Source organism: Hipposideros armiger, unplaced genomic scaffold, assembly GCF_001890085.2.
Source record: "Hipposideros armiger isolate ML-2016 unplaced genomic scaffold, ASM189008v1 scaffold_46, whole genome shotgun sequence".
Taxonomy (NCBI): Eukaryota; Metazoa; Chordata; class Mammalia; order Chiroptera; family Hipposideridae; genus Hipposideros; species Hipposideros armiger.
The window spans coordinates 1,969,644-1,977,198 of record NW_017731396.1 but is presented as its reverse complement, the minus strand read 5'-3'; the positions used below and the strand labels follow the sequence as shown (position 1 = coordinate 1,977,198).

At 52.6% G+C, this 7,555-nt stretch overlaps 1 protein-coding gene across 3 annotated transcripts in view; it reads right to left on the bottom strand.

Moving 5' to 3' along the window:
* Positions 1 to 7,555, bottom strand: part of DHRS3 (dehydrogenase/reductase 3) — a 44,578-nt gene that overhangs the window by 29,918 nt on the left and 7,105 nt on the right. The window lies entirely within an intron of this gene.

Below are 7,555 nucleotides of genomic sequence, written 5' to 3'. Positions count from 1 at the left end.
CTGCGCCCTCTACAGCTAAGATGGTGAACAACAGCTCGACCTGGAGCTGGGCTGCCATGAGTCGCCGGCAACGGCATAGGCTGCAGTGGGCTCCCGTAAGCTACTGTGAGCGGCCGGCAGAGGCGTGAGCTGCCAAGAGCCGCCGTGAGCGGCTCTCCAGTGGCCGGCGACCAATCTGCCTCACCTGGGAAGAGTGCAATGATCACAATACCAACAAGGGCCAGTGATGTGACGTCCTCCACAACTAGACTGAAGAACAAAAGGACAGCAACTCGTCTGTTCCCCTCCCCCGATTCCCCAATAAAATCTTTAAGAAAAATAAAAAATATTAAAAAAATAAAAATAAAATAAAATAGAAAGATTATCTTGGATTATCCAGATGGGCCAGTATAATCACAGGGCCTTAGCAATGGCAGCAGACAGAGAAGGGAGAGGGAGATGTGATGGTTGAGGGCTGGGTCAGAGTGAGGCAACCTTGCTGTCTCAGATGGAGGAAGGGGCCTCGAGCCAGGAATGCGGGCAGCCTCTAGAAGGTGGAAAAGGCAAGGGAACGCGGGCAGCCTCTAGAAGGTGGAAAAGGCAAGGGAACGGGTTCTGCCCTAGAACCTTCAGAGGGAAGCAGCCCTGACACCTTGATTTTAACCCTGTGCGACCCGTTTTGGACTTCTGACCTCCAGAACTGGAAGAGAATAAATGTGTGCTGTTTTTAGCCAGCGATTTGTGGCAAGGTGTTACAGCAGCCACAGGAAGCTCATACGGAGAGGCTTGGGGGCACTCGGCAAGGCCTCCAGCCAGAGGAGCTGGGACTGAAACCAGAGTCTGTCGGCTTCAAAGTCTGTGGGCTCTCAGTGGCATAGCAGCCCCTCCCACACGCTAACCTATCAGCACTGCTTAAAACGAATCCTTTCTGTCATAAAGAAACGCGGCAGAGGCTGTTGTGGAGAGTGCTCGAGAGGGGCTGGAGGGGACAGTCAAACGCGATCCATCGCCTGACCATCATGGCCAACACACACCGAGCACACATTTTGTGCTCAGGACTTGTGATACATTATCTCACTGAATCCCCATTTTACAGATGAGGAAACAGGCTCAGGGAGGTCTAGTAACTTGCCCTGAGCCACTCGGCAAGTGAGCGGAAGAGCCACCAAGCATACAAACTTTGGTGTGTTGACTCCTGAGCTCAAAATCGGAATCATTACTCTATACTGGCTCCTTTAAGGAAAAAACAACAACATGGGTGCGTATGCTCATATGCGTGAGCACATGTGTGCACACACACGTACACATCTGTCAACACGAAGGCTCAAGGTGGCCCTCCAACCAGGACAATGGGTCTGCCAGCTGAGGAGGCATGAGCCCTCAGAGGGCACAGTGTGCCCAGCCCACACTGGCCCTGTGCCCCTGGAGGGACGGGAGGACCCCCTCCTCCCCCATCTGTGTGTTCACAGGAAATTTGCCTGGAGAGGTGAGGTGAGAATCCCCCTCTCTGCCAAGTGAGATGTGAGGACATGGGTTATGGGACTTCACATGGGTGTGTCTGGCAGGATTACCTGCCTACAGGAAGGTCATGCTGCCCTCTGTGGTCATGCTGGTCCCAGCTCCCCACGATGACCTGCTTCGGAGCCTGTTAGAGGTCAGGGCTTGCTGGGCTGGCCGCCTGGGCTTGACTGTATCCCCCCGGTCCTGGACCGTGTCCCCCTGGTCTTGGGAGCTCTAAAGGACCCCAGAAACTCTTCCTCCCACCTGGGAAGGACCCGGTATCAGCTCCCTCTGCTCACCTGCCTGCAGCCCGAAAGGAGGGAGAGCCGGGTTCTCACACCCAGGGAGCCACCACCATGAACTGGGACCTCGCAAAGGGGCTTCCTTGAGTCCCCTACCACAGTGGCGTTAAATCTAGAAAAAATGACAACGGGGGTCTGCTGACAACATGCTAGGCCGGCCACCTTGAGCGGCTGCTCATTTTGTCTCTTTGAACTACAAACTCCCTGAGGGCAGGCAGGTTTCAGCTCAACCCTGAAAAGTCCATCTGATCTTTATACCTGCGAGTGTCAGTAAATGACCTGAAAAGGTCTGCAGGACTAGACCCGGGAGGACGGCTAACAGGCAGGCCTGGAGCTCCTGGACGTTTCTACTTGAGAATGACTGAAAGCTGGATCGATCCTTCCACAAGAAGGAGGACTGGACATCCGCTCCTAATCCCTTTGCTCCTGGTAACAGCACCCCAATTTCACCCACAGAAACCCGCCGCCCCACTCTCAAACACCATGGCTTGGCTGGGGCTGGAACACCACTGCTTCAGAGACAGGCCTGTGACCCACGGCTGGCCAATCAATCATTGAACCATTCTGAGTGATGGCTCAACCCAGTCACAGCCAGGGAGACTCAATTCCTGGACCCTTGTGGAACTGCTGGGCAGAGGACACCAGCCTGTCTGTCCACTCGATTGGGAGCTGGGGGGATTTAAGGCAGCCAGGCGCAGGTTGAGCAGCCTCTGGGCAGAGAGGACCTGCCTAAAGAGAGAATGAGTCCTGACAACACTGTTTGAGTCCCTTGAAACATGCCTGGAGTTAGACCTACTCAGAGACCTTCTGGTTGGGCACACGAGTCAATAAACCAATCCAGAGGACACCCCCGGACCCAGCATCAGAAAAGCTGCAGTTGCGGGCCGGCCAAGTGACTCAGTTGGTTAAGAGCTCGCTCAAGAGTTTGAGCTCTGAGCAACAGCGGTTTGAGTCCCAGCCCGAGCTGAGCAGCCGCTGAGCTGCCAACAGGTGGCAGGAGGCTCAGCTAAAAAAAAACAAAAAAACAGAAAAGCTGCAGTTGCTGTTGTTTGACCCAGTTAGACTCCCTAGCTGCTGCAGGCACGCACTGCACAGGCTCTGCTAGGGGCTGTCAACGTGATCTATTCTGTTCCACAGAATGATTACCTGAGAAGCAACAAAATTCACTGGTTCAAGTGCAGATGCCCTGGGTTCAAATCCTACGTAGTCACTTACTAGCGGTGTGATCTTAAATTACTGACTCTCAGAGTCTTGACCAGTGAAAAGAGGTTAATAACAGTACCCACAAAGGCACTTACTGTGGGGAACACGTGACTTTATTATTTGTCAAGTGCTCAGAATGGTCCCTGGCACATAGTAGGTGCTCACTAAATACGGGCTTTCACTAGCTGTGATGGGTCAGTCATGCATTTGCTCAGGCAACAAACATTTATTAAGCACCAACTGTGTGCCAGATACTGTGCCAGGTGCCTAGAATACTTGGTGAGTAAGAGGACATGTCCCCTGTCCCCCGAGGATCTTACAGTCTTTTGGAGAAGATACATGGCAACGAACAGCCACAAAGCGTGGTGAGTTGCCATGGTAATCCATGACTTTGGCTTCACCACAGCCCAACCCTGACAAGTTGAGCTACTTGGATGCAGAAATGAAAATGACTAATGCCCATGTAGGGGCAGTTGGGTGGTTGTCAGGGGAGCAGGCAGCCAGGACCAGAGCAGAGGCCCAGACCTGGACCAGCCTCCACTCCTCCGTCACAGAAGGGCCTGCGTCGGACCAGCCCCTGCCCATGAAGAACAGGGCTGTTGTCACCAGTCATCTCAACAGGTTCCCTATGGGGCAAGTGATTCCCGCCCAATGGCTTCTAGAAAGGGTCCAGAGCTGAAATTCCCAAGGGCTTCTGTGGCACAGGCAGACTTCCCCCCTTCCTTCCTGGGCATCCCAAAACCAGGGCAAGTCTGGTCAGCACATTCTGTGCTTTTTTCCCCTCGTGCCCAGCAGAGCACCTGGTCCAATAAGCAAAAGGTACAGAGCCGGAGCTAGGGGTTGTCCACCGTACCCCCCTCCCTGACTGCATGGAGCCGTCATCTCTTGCAAACATTCTCATGCTGAACTAGGAGGTTTACATACTTCACTGAAATCATCAGACCTTCCTTTTTCAGATGGAGGAACTGCAGCCCAGAGAGATAAGTTACTTGTCCAAGGCCACACAGCAGGTCGCTGGGAGGTCCCCTAAGATTTATGGGATCAGGTACTGGTTTCCCAGGAGTCCTGGCCAGCATGACAAATTATATATGTGCTCTGGCCAGGGCTGGCCTTTATCATTCAAAAGACCTTGGCAGCTGGGACGCTGCCCTATGGACCAGCCCCTGGCTTTGGGGCTGGGGTGGCCATGTCACATTTTCCTAAGGCTGGGGGCTGGATTTGGACCGGGCCTCCATGGGGAGGCTAAGTCCTGGTTGAGTAATTAGGGATCCCTAGTGATGGTGGAAGGGCCCTGGCTGAAGGCTGAACAGGGTCTGGGGTTCCACATGCCTGGTGTGGGAGAGGGGGCCTTCTCCTGAGGGGTAAAGGCACAAACTAAGAGGAGGACACTTCAAACTTCCTCACCTTGAAGTAAAGAGCCAAAGGTTGAGGACCCAATGAGATGACACTCAACAGATCCAAGGAAGGAACATCAAGTGGGAGAGGTGTGCGTCCTGGGTGGTTTCCTAGCACAGTTGTTTTCAAGCCTATTTTTACTCTTTAAAGCAATGACATTTTAAAACTCTCTCTCTGTCTCTCTTTCTGTCTCTCTCTTACATCGGCTTCTAAGCCATGAAACAGAAGTAAAGCTGATCTAGTTAAGTGGAGGCAGGGACCCCTCAGAACCCTATCTACTCAACTTCCCACGTGGTCACACTTTCTTGGAGCCCTGTCAGGGACTCTGGAACCCAGTTTGGAAATTTGGTTCTAGAACCTCAAGTGGTGTTGGGGGCTGCCTTGGAGGCTGTCGGGGCTCAGATGGGTCAGAGGTCTGTAGGAGCGGGACATGCAGACAGGAGACAATTATCTATAAACAACCCCCAGGAGTGCGAGGTGTTGGTTTATTGATCCAAATGTTTTTCTAGCCCCTTTCCTCAAAGGCCACTGAAAGGGAATTCAAGGTCACCTTCCCCAAAGCAGGGAATGGCCAACAGAGTTGGAAAGGTTTGGGCTGGGTGGCCTTTGCCAGGCTGACGGTATTGGCAGTAAGTACCACCAGGCCGCATATCTGTACTGTCCACCCCGGGCCTGACCCTGGCTTCTTGGTCCCAGGATGCCAGAGGGTCTTCTGCCTCTGACCTGAGCCTCAGTCCTGGACCTGACTACAAACCTGAAGGAGATAGACGGGTTTTGCTCAGATCTAGTCCAAGCCTTTTTAACCTGGCATCTGGGATAGGCATGAGGGCGTAGAGGGAAGGGGAATGTCCAAGGACCCCTTAAAAGTATAAAAATATGTATCTTTGTGCATTCTTCTTGGGACAGGGGTTATACTTTCTTTAGACCCTCAAAGGGCTCTACAACCAGCAAAAGATGAAGACTTACTGCAACCTCAGTGGACACTTCCTTCAAGAAGTCTTCTGAGGTTTCCTTTAAGTTACAGTGATCCCTCCCTTCTCTGTTCTATCAAAGCTTTCAGTCACTTCAAAGGATCCCGCTTGGTGACCTCAGGTTTGGCTGGAAGGAGCCAGCGCTCACTCATCCCTGAAAGCTGGCTCCCTGCATATTTGAGGTGCGACACTGGTTGTCAAATGAATGAAATATGGCTGTGCCGGTTTCCTGCTTATCAGTTAGTTGTTTAAAGCAAAGCCTGATAACCAATGACTACCTTAATCCTCTGGCAAGTATCCCAGTCATTGTATGCAAATACTGCGACTCAGGCCCTTAAAAAAAAAAATGTTTTTGTAAAAGCAAATTTAACTACATCCTGGCCCCATCCTGTTGACTCTGTACTGCTTATCAGTTCTCTCTCCAGAACCCTGTGTGCAAGGGGCCCCATTATTTAACAGCTTGTCTCTTGACCTCTCCATAACCCTGAGTGGGGTAGGCGGGCCAGGCTGAGGTTATAGATTCCTGCAGGGAAGGCCCTAGTTTTGAAGCTAGGAATCCTGGGTTCAAAGTCCAACTCAAGCCTGGGCAACTCACTTCACCTGCATCTTAGCAATGGGCTGCTCATCACACGTGCCTCTGGGCATGGGCAAAACAGTGAATGTGAAAAAGCACCAGACAGTCATGCACAGTAGTTCAGTCATATATAGTATCAGTCATGCACAGTACCACAGTCATGCACAATATCACAGTCATGTAGAGTACCACAGTCATGCACAGTACCAGTCACTTTAGTACTATATCACGATAATACTACAGTCGCATGCAGTACCACTACATACAATATTATAGTCACATACAGTACAACAGCCACGTGTAGTACCACCATCACATACAGTCACAGATAGTACTATGAGCCCAAGGAAGCAGTCAGCTCCCCCAGCCCCTGCCACAGGGTCTAAGTTACAACTGAAGTTCAGAGTGAAAGATGTGAACGTAGGTCTGCCCTTCACCCTTCCACCTCCTGCTCCTGTCCTCTCTTCAGCACCCTGAAAAACCTGGACAAACGAATGACATACCCTGACATAACAGCTGAAGGACCCCGGTGAGGTCATGCTGAGAAGGGCTGCCTTCTTTTAATTTTTAAATGTTGGTAGATTAATGCTGGCGTCTTCCTCCTGGCCCCTGACCCTGCCTCGGTCACGTCCTCACTGAGGTCACTCTGGTAATGACTGTTCACAGAATCTAAGGGGTGAAGAGGCCTGGATAGCCGCCCAGACCCAAACTCGCCCCGCTGCAGGAATCTCGAGCACGCGCCCTTGAACAGCAGCCTGCTCACCTGCAGGAAGCTGCCGAGGGCGGGAAGGGGGTCCCGGGGCGAACCCCCAGCCTATTTCATCCTCACGGGCCTGTGCGGCTCCCCACGCCCCCTGGACTAGGTCCCATGCCTCTGCAGTAGGGGAGGCGGCTGATACGGTCTCCAGCCCCCTACAAACGCCCACAGATTTGCCATCCACCCTAAGTCACGGCCTCCAGTCCTCCTCCTCCGAGCCTGCTGCTGGACACTCTCCAGTTGCTCAAGGACCCTCTCACAGTGTTGACCAGTACTGACCACAACGCTGACCAGAAGTCCTTCGACAAAGAGCAGAAATCATCGCCTTCGCTCTGGGCACCAATACAGCTGCTTTTATTTTATTTTTAGGGGAGTTCATTGTCACCACTTGCTGGAGTGGACTCATCTTTCCAAAGCATCAGGGGCTTTATCAATCTGGAGACAAAGTCATCGCACCAGGACGTCAGTGCCACTTGGAGAGAACCTGGTTTATGGGGTTCCCTGTGGCAGCTCCAAGGCCTAGCTGGCTGAATTAAAGAACAAATCCGACATAGTCCCAATTTCCCAGAGCCACGTCACCCTCAAGTTCGGCAGCATTTTTCACCCAAGACATGAGCAAGCACGGATCAGGACCCGGCTGACCGCAGGTCTCCCCAGCAGACTCTGAGGCCTGGGTCCAAGGTGAACCCCACCCACTCTGCCAGCTGCACACCAGCCTGCCTAGATCCCCCTCTGCCCATACACGTCATTTGACCGTAAAGATACTGGAGGAGATGTCAGCTTCAGCATCTTCTAAAGCCCAAGTGTTCTAGAGTTCGCTGCTGGGCCCTGCCTGCTCCCCCACCCCTGCCCTGCTCCCCCACCCACCACACTC